This window comes from Hemiscyllium ocellatum, chromosome 3 (genome assembly GCF_020745735.1).
Source record: "Hemiscyllium ocellatum isolate sHemOce1 chromosome 3, sHemOce1.pat.X.cur, whole genome shotgun sequence".
NCBI classification, from domain to species: Eukaryota; Metazoa; Chordata; class Chondrichthyes; order Orectolobiformes; family Hemiscylliidae; genus Hemiscyllium; species Hemiscyllium ocellatum.
The window spans coordinates 101,420,123-101,433,892 of record NC_083403.1 but is presented as its reverse complement, the minus strand read 5'-3'; positions in this window follow the sequence as shown (position 1 = coordinate 101,433,892).

Below are 13,770 nucleotides of genomic sequence, written 5' to 3'. Positions count from 1 at the left end.
AAAGAATTCTATTAAGTTGGTAAGACATGACCTTCCCTGCACAAAACCATGCTGCCTATTACTGATAAGCCCATTTTCTTCCAAATGTAAATAGATCCTATCCCTTAGTATCTTCTCCAGCAGCTTCCCTCCCACTGACGTCAGGCTCACCGGTCTATAATTATTTGGATTATCCTTAATACCCTTCTTAAACAAGGGGGCAAATTAGCAATCCTACAGTCCTCCAGGGCCTCAACCATGTTCAAGGATGCAGCAGATATCTGTTAAGGCCCCAGCTATTTCCTCTCTCACTTCCCTCAGTACCCAATCTTCAAGTGGGGACTTGTCCATTTTAATGCCTTTTAGAATACCCAAGACTTCCCCCTTATACTGACTTGACCTAGAATAATCAAACATCTATCCTTAACCTCAACATCTGTCATGTCCCTCTCCTCTGTGAATACCGACGTAAAGTACTCATTAAGTACTCATTCATTTTCTCTGACTCCACACATAATTTTCCTGCTTTGTCCTTGAGTGGACCAACCCCTTCTCTAGTTACCCTCTTGCTCCTTATATACAAATAAAAGGCTTTGGGATTTTACTTAACCCTGTTTGCTAAAAATAATTCATGATCCCTTTTAGCCCTCTTAATTACTCATTTCAGATTGGTCCTACTTTACCAATATTCTTTCAAAATATTTTCAGTCATCTAGACCTTATGTATGCTTCCTTTTTCCTCTTAGATAGTCTCACAATTTCACTTGTCATCTATTGTTCCCTAATCTTGCCATTTCTATCTCTCATTTTCACGGGGACATGTCTGTCTTGCACTCTAATCAACCTCTCTTTAAAACCCTCCCACATATCAAATGTGGACTTACCCTCAAACAGCTGCTCCCAATCCACATACCCCAGCTCCTGCCGAATTTTGCTATAGTTGGCATTCCCCCAATTTAGCACTCTTCCTTTTGGACCACTCTCGTCTTTGTCCATGAGTGTAATGAGGAAGATAGATAGTATCCTTTGCAAGCTGGATCAGGAATCCCACATGATGTGTTGCCCGCCCGGTGCCATGTGCAGGACACCTTTGACTGGCTTGGAATGGGAGGGGGTGGATCCAGTCGTTGTGGTCTGCATTGGGACAAACAACATAGGCAAGGCTAGGAAGAAGGACCTGTTTGGGGATTATCAAGCACTGGGAATGAAATTAAGGAATGGATCCACAAGGGTTGTAATCTCTGGATTACCGTCTGAGCCACATGCAAATTGTCTTAGAGATAAGAAATTAGTAAAGTGAACACATGGCTAAGGGAGTGTTGAGGGAAAGAGGGGTTCCATTTCATAGGGAATTGATATCAGTTTTGGAACAGGAAGGATCTGTACTGTTGGAATGGTCTCCACCTGAACCGATCTGGAACCAGTATTCAAGTGGAAAGGTTAATAGGACTTTAAACTAGCGAGTCGGGGGTAAGGGAAAGAGAAAATGATAAGAAGTATGATGGTAAATAAAAAGATAAGCAGCAGATTAGCATGTGTGGAGGAGGATATAAGTACAAGGCAGACTATGAAAGAAGTAAAAAGGAAGGATAACTCATGAGATATTATTAGAGACGTTGGAAATCATGAAGGTATGACAACTAGCATAAGGACACTTTACCTGAATGCTCATAGCATTCCTAATAAGGTTAATGGGTTAACAGCACAAATCACTGTGAATGAATACGATTTAGTAGCCATTCTGGATACATGGTTACAGGATGGTCAGAACTAATATCGAGGGGTATCTAATTATTCAGAAAGACAGACAGGAAGGTAAGGGAGGTGGTGTAGCTCTGAAATTCAAGGATGATATCAAGGTGGTGCTGAGAGATGATATAAGTTCTATGGAGAATAAAGTTGAATCCATTTGGTGGAAATTAGAAATTCTAAGAAGAAAAAGTCACTGACAGGTTTAGTCTATAACAACATCACATTGGGACAGGCAATAAACAAAGAAATAACTAATGCCTGTAAAAATGTATGGCAATTATCACGGGAGATTTTAATCTACATATCAATTGGCCAAACCAGCTCGGTCAGGGTAGCCTCAAGGAGGAGTTTGTTGAGTGTATCCGCGATAGTTTTCTTTAACAGTATATAGTGGAACCGACGAAGGAGCAGGCTATCCTAGATCTGGTCCTGCGTAATTAGACAGGAATAATTAATTACCTCATAGTTAAGGATCCTCTTGGAAGGAGTGATCACAATATGGTTGAACTTAGAATACAGATGGAGAGTGTGAAGATAAAATCCAACACAATGCTCCTGTGCTTAAACAAGGGAGGACTTGGCTAAAGTAGACTGGAAACAAAGATTTTATGATGGTACGGTTGGCAAGCAGTGGATGACTTTCAAAGCAATTGTTAAAAAATGCTCAGCAAAGGTATATTTCAATGAAAAGGAAGAACTGTAAGAAAAGGGGTAATCTACCATGGGTGTCTAAGGAAATAAGGGAGGCTATCAAATTGAAAGAGAAGGCATAAAAAGTGGCCAAGATCAGCGGGAAACTAAAAGATTGGGAAAACTTTAAAGATCAACAGAAAGCCACGAAAAGAGCTGTAAAGAAGAGTAAGAACATGAGAAAAAACTAGTAAACATTATAAAGACAGACAACAAAAGTTTCTATAAATATATAAAATGAAAAAGAGTGGTTAAAGTAAATGTTGTTCCTTTAGAGGATATGAAGGGGCATTTCATTATGGGATTTGATGAATTGTTTGAGGCATTGAATAGGTATTTAGCGTCAGTCTTCACAGTGGAGGACATTAATAACATGCCAGTAATTGACAAGGCGAGGACCTGAAAACAATCATTATTATGGAAGAAGTAGTGTTGGACAAACTAATGGAGCTAAGGATAGACAAGTCTCCTGTCCCTGATGGAATGCATCTCCAGGTACTAAAAGAGATAGTGGAAGAATAACAAGTTCACTTGTAATAATTTTCTAAAATTTGCTGAACTCTGGAGCAGTTCCAGGTGATTGCAAAACAATAAATGTGACACTACTGTTTAAAAAGGGAGATAGACAAAAGATGGGGAATTATAGACCAGTTAGCTTAACTTCTGTAGTGGGGAAGATGCTTGAGTCTATTTTCAAGGAAGAAATAGCAAGACATCTAGATTGAAATTGTACCTTAGAGCAGATGCAGCATGGGTTCATGAAGGGCAGGTCATGCTTAACGAATCTTTTGAAATTCTGTGAAGACATTATGTGTACAATGGACAACAGGAGATGCAGTGTACGTAGATTTCCAAAAGGGCTTCAACAATGTGCCACACACAAGAAGCTGCTACATAAGATAAAGATGCATGACGTTACGGATAAAGGTTTAGCATGGATAGATGATTGGTTAACCAACAAGAAGCAAAGAGTGGGGATAAATGAGTTCTATTCTGGTTGGCAATCATTGACTAGTGGTGTGCCTCAGGATCAATGTTGGGACGACAATTAATCACAATTTATGTGAATGATTTGGAGCTGGGGACCACATGTAGTGTGTCAAAGTTTGCAGATGACACTAAGATGAGTGGCAGAGCAAAGTATGCAGAGGGCTGTGTAACTTTGCAGAGGAACATCGATACTTTAAGTGAGTGGGCAAAGGTCTAGCAGATGGAATAACATTAATAAATGTGAAGTAATCCATTTTCGTAGGAGTAACAGTAAAAAGGATTATTATTTGAATGATAAAAAGTTGCAGCATGCTGCTATGCAGAGGGACCTGGTGTCCTTGTACATGAATCACAAAGGGTTGGTCTGCAGATACAAGTAATTAGGAAGGCAAATGGAATTTTGTCCTTCATTGCTAAAGGGATTGAGTTTAAAAGCAGGGAGGCAATGTTGCAGCAGTACAAGATGCTGGTGAGGCCCACACCTAAGCTTGGTGTAGTTTTAGTCTCCGTACTTCAGAAAGGATGTACTGGCTAAACATTCTTAAGGCTAAGATCGTTTTTTTTAATAATAAAGGAATTAAGGGATATGGTGCGAGGGCGGGTAAGTGGAGCTGAGTCCATGAAAAGATCAGCCATGATCCTATTGAATGGTGGTGCAGGCTTGATGGGCCAGATGGCCTTCTCCTGCTCCTAGTTCTTATGTTCTAGGTATTCTAAAACTTACAGAATTGTGATCACTTTTTTTTCAAAGTTGTCCCCTACTGAAACTTCAACCACCTGGCTGGACTCATTCCCCAACATCAGGTTCAGTATGGCCCCTTCCCGAGTAGGACTATTTATATACTGCCATATAAAACGCTCCTGGACACTCCTTACAAATTCTGCTCCACCAAAAACTCTAACACTAAGTGAATCCCAGTCATCATCACCACCCTTTTGCTCCTACATCTTTCCATAATTTGGCTACATATTGTACAAGACCTTTTGGAAATCTAGGTACACGTTCACTGTTGGGAGGCCTGTAGTACAGCCTCAATACTGTTACTATTTCTGAGCTTTGTCCATATTGCTTCACTGCTTGATTCCTACATAGTGCCCTCCTTCAGCACAGCTGTGATATCCTCTCTGACCAGTAATGTAACTCCTCTACCCCTTTTACCTCCCTCTCTATCTCAACTGAAGCATCCATCTCCTGGGATATTTAATTGCCGATCTTGCCCTTCCCTCAACCAAGTCTCAGTAGTAGCAATAACATCATACTCCCAGGTACTAATCCAAGCCCTAAGTTCATCTGCCTTAACTACTACACTTCTCACATTAAAACAAATGCACCTCAGACGATCTATCCCTTTGCATTCATCATCTGCTCTCTTACAAATCTTCCCCTTCATTATCTAATTCCTTAAAGGCTTTAGTTACTACCTCTTTACTGTCCACTAACCTCGTCTGGTTCCCATTCCCCCACCACATTAGTTTAAACCCTCCCCAACAGCATTAACAAAATTACCCCAGGACATTGATTCCAGTCCTGCGCAGGTTTAAACTGTCCGATTTGTATTAGTTCAGTCTCCCACAAAACTAGTCCCAAAAATCTGAACCCCTCAATCCTGCACCATCTCCCAAGTCACTCATTCATCCTGCCTATCCTTTCATTTCTACTCTGACCAGCACGTGGCATTGGTAGCAATTCTAAGATGACTACCTCTGAGGTCATACTTTATAACTTGCTCCTCACTCCCTAAATTCTGCTTGTAGAACTGCATCCCCTTTATTACCTCTACCATATGAACCACAACAGCTGGCAGTTCACCCTCACCCTTCAGACCGCCCTGCAGCTCATCCGAGACATCTCTGACTCGTGCACCAGGGAGGCAACATACCATTCAGGAGTCTCGTTTTCAACCACAGAACCGCCTATTAACTCCCCTTACAATTGTTTATATGTCTTAACACAAGTGGTGTCATAATGCCACATTCAGCTAGAAACAATAATGATAGAACAGAAACTACTTACAACTGAATTCAGAAGAATGTATATTAAAGTGGGACATAGTGTTTGGTGAATTTATTCAGGCATCATCAGGGTCAGATATGGGGTTGTTCACTTTTTGACAATCTGCATTTGCCAGTTTGAAATAATGTGCTTAACTCATAACACTTGCGCACTGACAACATGTTCAGGATTTAACATGGCCTTAAATAGCTCCTTTGTTGATCTGAGCAAAATTGATCTTAGCAAATCCATACAGCTTTTCACTCTGAAATCACTTTAAATTGAAGTATCACTATGCGTCTCTCTCAATCTGTACAATTGTATGCTGTGGGTGTGATCTCCTCCTCCTTCACTGAAGGTAGCTTTCAGATACTCGGAAGTAATGGCTGAGTCATCAGAAATGCCTTGTTGTGGAAGATGCAACACAATCACATTCATCTACACCTTCTTGGGCATGCACTGCAGATTTCACCCAGACACTGTAAACAACAAAACTGACGTAGAATTCTGTTTTTGACTTACTTCACAATGTTACATGTACCTCCATGGTTTTCACTGAAGGGCTTGACGTCACATGGCTGGATAGATGAAGGGGATCATGAATCATATTTGGAGGGAATAGTCCTAATCATGGAGAAACAATCTGTGTAGTACTGTGGAAGCTCAAATACAGTTCACATTGCAGATTGACACACCAAACAATGGACATTTTGAGAGTGAAATTAAATGGCATATGGTTGCTGTCAGAACAGTAGGCATCCACTGAGATTATTTCCTGGTGCTTTCGTATATCAATTTGCATATTGAAAGAGTTTCAGCCTTTGTGTTATGGCTCCTTATTGACAAGGATGGCCTGTAGAGCTATCTATGTAGCCTACAAGATTGGAAATCCTGTTATCATAGTGAATTCTAAGTGGCTTTCCATCCTAATCATCCCTCTTCAGGGAGAAGGGGAAGGAATCTTTACTTCCTCACAGTACCTGATGCATCTATGCATATCAAATTGGTATATATTCCTGACATTGCTTGTGCCATATAGAAAGCATCCAGTGGCAGAGAAGGTAAGGGTGACTTCTAAAAGACCATTGTGGCTTCATGAAGCTTCATTAGGGACAAAAAAATTGCAGATGCTGAAATCCAAAGTAGAAACCAATGTTGCGGGTAGAGCCCTTCTTCAGGACTTCTCCATCTCCTCATGCTGCCTGGCTTGCTGTGTTCTTCCAGCCTCCTGCTTGTCTGAAAGCTTGTGATTTCAAACAAATCCATTGAACGAAAAGCAGGCCAGTGTGAAATTGTGAAATACTTCAGGAAGTAGACAGCTATCAAAGCTGCACAGGCGTATCTAGAGACAAGATAAGTAGCTAGTCTCCGAGCCTTTACTCACCTCTAGAAAGGCAGAGCTGGATGGATGTCGTCACTACACAGTTTAAGAGTTTGAAAGGAGAAAGGAAATCAGTGACCAATAGATGGTTAATTAGAAATGGCAGATCGTTCATGAATCCCTGGAGTGCACCCTATTCTCATTATTTGTTATTATTTATTAGTATTTCATTCTGAGCACTGGTCAGAGTGATGGTTCCTGTGGTGAGTATAATGCAGGAAAATAGGAAGTTGTCAACTTTGGCAGGAAGAATAAAAAAGTATCATGTAAATGGAGAATCATTGTAGTACAGAGGGATCTGGGTGCCTTGGTACCTGAATGACATGGAGATACAGCAAGTTTTATGAAAAAATGGAATATTGTTGCTAATTGCAATCAGACTGGAATATAAAAGTTTTACAACAATGTACAAGAGCATGTCTGGATTATTGTGTACAATTTGTTGTCCCTGCTTTTGAAAGGAAATGATCGCATTAGAAGTGGTTAAGAGATTGTTCATTCAACACACTCCTGAATCTTTTAGAAAATGATTGAGTAAGACTGACCTGTTGGAGTTTAGACGAATTAGACTCAACATTATTTAAATATATAACATCCCAAGGATGCATGAAAACAGACCCTTCGGTCCAACTAGTCCATGCTAAACATAATCTCAAACTAAACTAGCCCCACCTGCCTACTCCTGGTCATATCCACCCAAACTTTCCAATTCATGTACTTCTCTAACTTGTAAATATTGTAACTGTGCCCACATCTACCACTTTCTCAGGAAGTTCATTCCGCACACAAACCACCCTGTGTAAAACATTTGCCCTTCATGCCTTTTTTAAATCTCTCTCCTCTCACCTTAAAAGTATGTCTCCTAGTCTTGAAATCCCCCATCCTAGGGAAAAGACACTTTCTATTAATCTTATCTGTACCCTTCCTGATTTTATAAACCTCTATATGGTCAACTTTTAACCTCCTATGCTCCAGTTAAAAAAGTCCCAGCACTCCAGCCTTTCTTTAAAACTCAAACCTTCCATACCCAACAACATCCTGGTGAATCTCTTCTGAACCCTCTCCAGCTTATTAATATCCAACCTATAACAGAGCAACCAGAACTAGACATAGTACTCCAGAAGAGGCCTCACCAACATGACAAGATGGATCTTCCTATTATGTTTATCCTCATGGGGAGTAACTAGAGGACTGCGATGGGAAAGACAGAGTATCATTAGTTTGCAGCTTTCTCTTCCCAGAAAGTAGTGCAGGCAGGGATGAGTCCACAATCAGATCAAGCAGCCATGATGTGGAGGTGATGCTGTTGGACTGGGATGGACAAGGTCAGAAGTCACAGGACACCAAGTTATCATCCAACAGGTTTATTTGAAATCACAAGCTTTCAGAGCACTTCTCTTTAATCAGGTGCATGCTATGAAAGCTTGTCACTTCAAATAAACCCATTGAACTATAGCCTGGTGTCATGTGACTTCTGACCTTATTAAAGAGTGAATGGGATTTAATGGGATTAATGGTCCAGTCCTGCTCCTAATTTCCACATTTTTATATCACCTGGGGGTAGTTGATGATACCTTTAAAATAACACCAGCAGCTGGCATGCTGTGGGGAGGGGATGTTAACTGTTGCTAATGTGACAGCACCCAAAGCATGCATACAAAAAGTCCATTTTGGAGATGAAATAGCATGTATGGTGCTGAAAGAAATAGTCGATAATATTCAAATTTTGCAGGTCCTCTGTTGTTTAAATCTCTTTGAATGCTGATTCTGAACTGGAAGTATACTCCTGCCCAAAGATGGGACTATTCAAAGTAACACCAATAGCCTCTTACTTACAAATTAAATTTATATTAAACTTAGCTCCCGTGAATACAGTATGACTTTCAAGTTAGTTTGGATCTCTTCTCCTGTATTATTTTTTTCAACTTGCACACTGAAGTTAAGATATTGGTGATTTTTTTCTTCTTTTTTGCTGACAGCAGTATTAAGGACTGATTCTGTCAATTGCAAAGCTGACTGTAAAAATTTGAGAGTTTTGATATATTCTTTTTTGCCATTGGCTTTACATTGAGCTATAAGATCAAAAAACTTTTGGAAGTCATGTGCAGTGTGCTTTTTTAAAAATAGAAACCTCTGTCCAGCACAAAGAAACACCAAAAGAATGAAAAAGTACAAGTATAGGAATAGTTGTTAAAAATTTATTCAGGCTGATTACAATAACAAATTTACTATTGTATTACAAGAATTCCTATCATTTAGGCTTAAAATCTACATTTTAACATGTATTTGAAAATAGGATTGAGACTAAAATATTTCAATAAATGTATTTGTTTAATTGCTTCTAAATTTTGTTTTTGTAATCTGTACATACTCTTCCTGATCAATGAAATTCTGTGGAAGTTGAATGCGTTGTGGCTGAGGATGTTGATTTTCAGTGTTAGGAACTGGGGCACTGGAAATCCTATTCCACTCACATCCTGTTGTGATACACACACCTGGAGGTCCCCTATATCCCTGATGTCCTCTTAAGCCTCGTTGCCCTCTATGACCTCGTGGACCTTGTTGCCCTGGTTGTCCAGGTATGCCTAATCCAGACTTTCCATGTTCACCTACATGGAGAACAACAATAACAAATTTAGGAAACATACAACCATTAGTAAAATGTATATGAACTAACCTACAATATATCATACCTCTTGAGCCTTGTGCTCCTATAAATCCAGGGAGGCCAACACCTGGAGAACCTTGATCGCCTTTGTCTCCATGTTTGCCTAAGATAAGAAATGCAGCAAGTTAGTGAAATGCTTTGCAGGTATTATTTTGTTGCAGACATTAGTTAATTTGGTTAATAAACAGCAGACATCTTCCCTATTCTAATAATATTCAAAATATTCTATCACGTTAACCAAAAGATTGTATAGACAACATGAGTATGAAAGCGAATCACCTGCATTGGGGTGATAATGGTCTGTTCCCACTTGAGTCAAATGGTATTAGACAATAAAATACTGAATACAAAAGTATCTCCTATGTGTGCTCATACAATAATCATACAGCATTTACAATTGGCTTTGTAGGTCCTTATGTCAAATGGAGAAAGTGAGGACTGCAGATGCTGGAGATCAGACCTGAAAATGTGTTGCTGGAAAAGCGCAGCAGGTCAGGCAGCATCCAAGGAGCAGGAGAGTCGACGTTTTGGGCATGATTCCTGAAGAAGGGCTCATGCCCGAAACGTCAACTCTCCTGCTCCTTGGATGCTGCCTGACCTGCTGCGCTTTTCCAGCAACACATTTTCAGCCCTTATGTCAAATGTCCATGCAGAAGCATGCCATGGCCCTCCTTGTCTATGTCCTCCATATCCTATTGTACAGAGGATTGTGTGAAAACAACATTTGCGAGTGATGTAATTGACAACTGTTCATAGGACTTGTTCTGTTTCTTATTTTCTCCCCACAGGTTCATCAGAAATGTTACCAATGGATCTACCCACAGCAGGGATTATCATCTGTTTGTGCAGTGAAACAAAGGTGCAGAGAAACTGGGTATCTAACAGATGTACTAGCAAGCACAGTACTAGCAGCAACATCCAATGGATGCCAACCCCCTTCTTATAAACAGGTCACAACTGAAGGTTCCCTCAGGATGTACAGGAGGTAGCAGAAGACCAGAATCTATCATGTTCAATGTGATTATTTCCGTGAGATGAGCAAGGCCCAGTGCCAACTGCAGACTGAGGATGTCCTGAAACACTGTATAGAATTATGCCAACTGCTGGAGGGGACCTATGATATGAAGGAGTAGCTGGCCTTATTTTTTTGCACTAACCACTAATGCAACTGGCATTTTTCAAGGAACTGTTGTCAAAACCCTCAACCCATAAATGTATTAAGATAATGTTGCAATTTGTTACAGATCATGCTGTTTCATCTCTTTTCCCCATGATAAGATCAGTATAACACTCAACTAGCTTGACACTTCCAGAACATAGGCAAAAGTGAGGACTACAGATGCTGGAAACCAAAGTTTAGATCAGGGTGGTGCTGAAAAGGCACAGCAGGTCAGGCAGCATCCGAGGAGCAGGAAAATTGATGTTTCGGGCAAAGCCCTTCATCAGGAACTTTCCAGGACATAGCAATCTGCTTGATTGACACAACATTCATAAACATCCACTCCCTCCACCACCTTTGCTCAGTGCAGCAGTATCTCCAAGATTAGATTAGATTACTTACAGTGTGGAAACAGGCCCTTCGACCCAACAAGTCCACACCGGCCCGCCGAAGCGCAACCCACCCATACCCCTACATATACCCCTTACCTAACACTACGGGCAATTTAGCATGGCCAATTCACCTGGCCCGCACATCTTTGGACTGTGGGAGGAAACTGGAGCACCCGGAGGAAACCCACGCAGACACGGGGAGAATGTGCAAACTCCACACAGTCAGTCGCCTGAGTCGGGAAGATGCACCGAAGAAATTCACCATTGTTCCTTAGCACCTTCCAAACCCAGGATGACTTACATCTAGAAAAGGAAGGACAGTAGAGACATGGGAAACCATCAAGCCCCACTCCATCATGACTTTGAAATATATTGTTATTCCTTCAGGTCAAAATTCTGGAATTCCCTTCCTAATGGTTTTATCGGTCTCACTACAGGACATAGACTGCAGCAGTTTAAGAGTGAAGTATAAATAAGTGTTGCAGCCTATGTGTAGGCTTTGCCTATTGGTTTGTTCCTACTTGAGTCAAATGGCATTAGGCAACTAAAGTACTGAATACAAAAGAGTCTCCTATGCATGCTCATACAGTAATGATACAGTTCTTGCGGTCTTTTATGTAGGTCTCTATGTCATATGTCCGTTTGGAAACAACATAGTTTCTCTGTATGGTATCCTTGCTTGAGGCAAAGGTCAGTGGGGTATGCTTCCTGATCAACATCTACTGTTGCTCAGATGTGGCATTCATGGTAAGCCAATGCTCCCTGGATCTAGAATACCTTACAATAAAATACCATCCCTATTATCTGCTGCGCAGGTTCTCCTCCGCCATCCTGACAACAGCCTACATACCAACCAATGCGGATGTGAAGAATACCTAGATGAAACTAACACTGACAGAGATGAAATTTCCCAAGGCCTTGTTCATTGTGGCCAGCAATTTCAACCAAGCTAACCTCAAGAGGTGCTGCCAAAATACCACCAACACATTCCCTGCTCCCCTAAAAGACCGACTGCTACACAACCAAAGACACCTACCACTCTATTCCCAGTCCACACTTCTGAGTGTTCCCCAACCAGAAACCTTGGATGAATCAGGAAATTCACTCCCTACTAAAGACCAGGCGTGCTGCATTCAGGTCAGATGATGCAGACCTATGCAGAAAATCCAGATAACACCTCTGCAAAGCCGTTAGAGATGCCAAGAGGCAGTACAAACTCAGAGGCTCAAACCAACCATACAGACTCCCACCACCTGTGGCAAGGCCTAAACAACATATATACAAAATGAAACAGAACTGGTTAGCAGACAAAGACACATTCCTCCCTGATGCACTGAGTGCTTTCTATGCTCGGTCCAAGTAGAATGCCAGCAGCAAGGTATCACCTGTCCCAATAATCAGAGATGCATCCGTTCCCTCCGTCACTGCTGCAGATATCAAATCGGTCTTTTTTGGGAGTCACCCAAGGAAAGCGATAGGCATGACCGTGCACTTAGATCCTGTGTGGACCAGCTGGCGGAGGTATTCACTGACATCTTCACCCTCTCCCTCCTACAAGCCGAAGTCCCCATCTGCTTCAAGAAAACCATCATTATCCCAGTACCTAAGAAAGTACATGCAATGAGCCCTAATTACTACCAGTAGTGGCTCTGACCTCAATAACCAAGAAGAGCTTCAAGAGGCTGGTCATGGCTCTCCCAACCTTGATCCCCTGCAATTTGTCTATTAACATAACAGGTTCACAGCAGATGCCATTTCCCTAGTCCTGCACTCATCCCTGGAATATCTGGACAACAAGAACACGTACATCAAATTCCTTCTCATTGACTACAGCTCGAACTTCAATACCATTATCCCCTGCAGACTGATCTCAAAACTCTGAGACCTTGGTTTTGCACTCTGCATATGGGTCCTCACCCATAGACCACCATCAATGAAGATAGGTAACTGCACCTCCTCCACAATAACAGTCAATAATGGAACTCTACAAAAGATGCATTCTCAGCCCCCTACTGTACTCCATGTACACCCACGACTGCATCGCCAAATTCCAAATGAACATCATCTACAAGTTTGCAGATGATACCACTGTGGTAGGACAAATATCAAACAACAATGAGTCAGAATACAGAAGCGAGATAGAGGGCTTGGTGACATTATGCAATAATAACAACCTGTCTCTCAATGTCAGCAAAACCAAAGGACTGATCATTGATTTCAGAAGGAAAGTAGGAGAACAAGCCATTATCTGCATCAATGCAGTGAAGGTTGAGAGGGTGGAAATTGTCAAGTTCCTAAGGGAGATAACAACTGACAACCTGTCCTGAACTTTCCATGTAGATGCGACAGTCAAGAAAGCACAACACCTCCTCTTCTTCAGGCGGCTCAGAAAATTTAGCATGTCCATAAGATACTCACCAACTTCTATAGATGCATCTTTGAAAGCATACTGACCAACTGCATAATGACAACTGCTCTGCCCAGGACAGTAAGAAACTACAGAAGGTTGTGTGCATAGCCCAGACCATCATGGAAGCCAACTTCCCATCCATGGACTCCATTTACATGTCTCGTTGCTGTGGAGAGGCTGCCAACATCATCAAAAACCTATCCCACCCTGTAATGCTCTCCTATCGACCTCTTCCATCAGTTAGAAGATATGGAAACTTGCAAACTCGCACCAGCATGTTCATGAATAGCTTCTTCCCTGCTGTTATTAGTTTGATGAATGGACTCTCTAACTTCAAACAGCGCTGATCTTGTTAA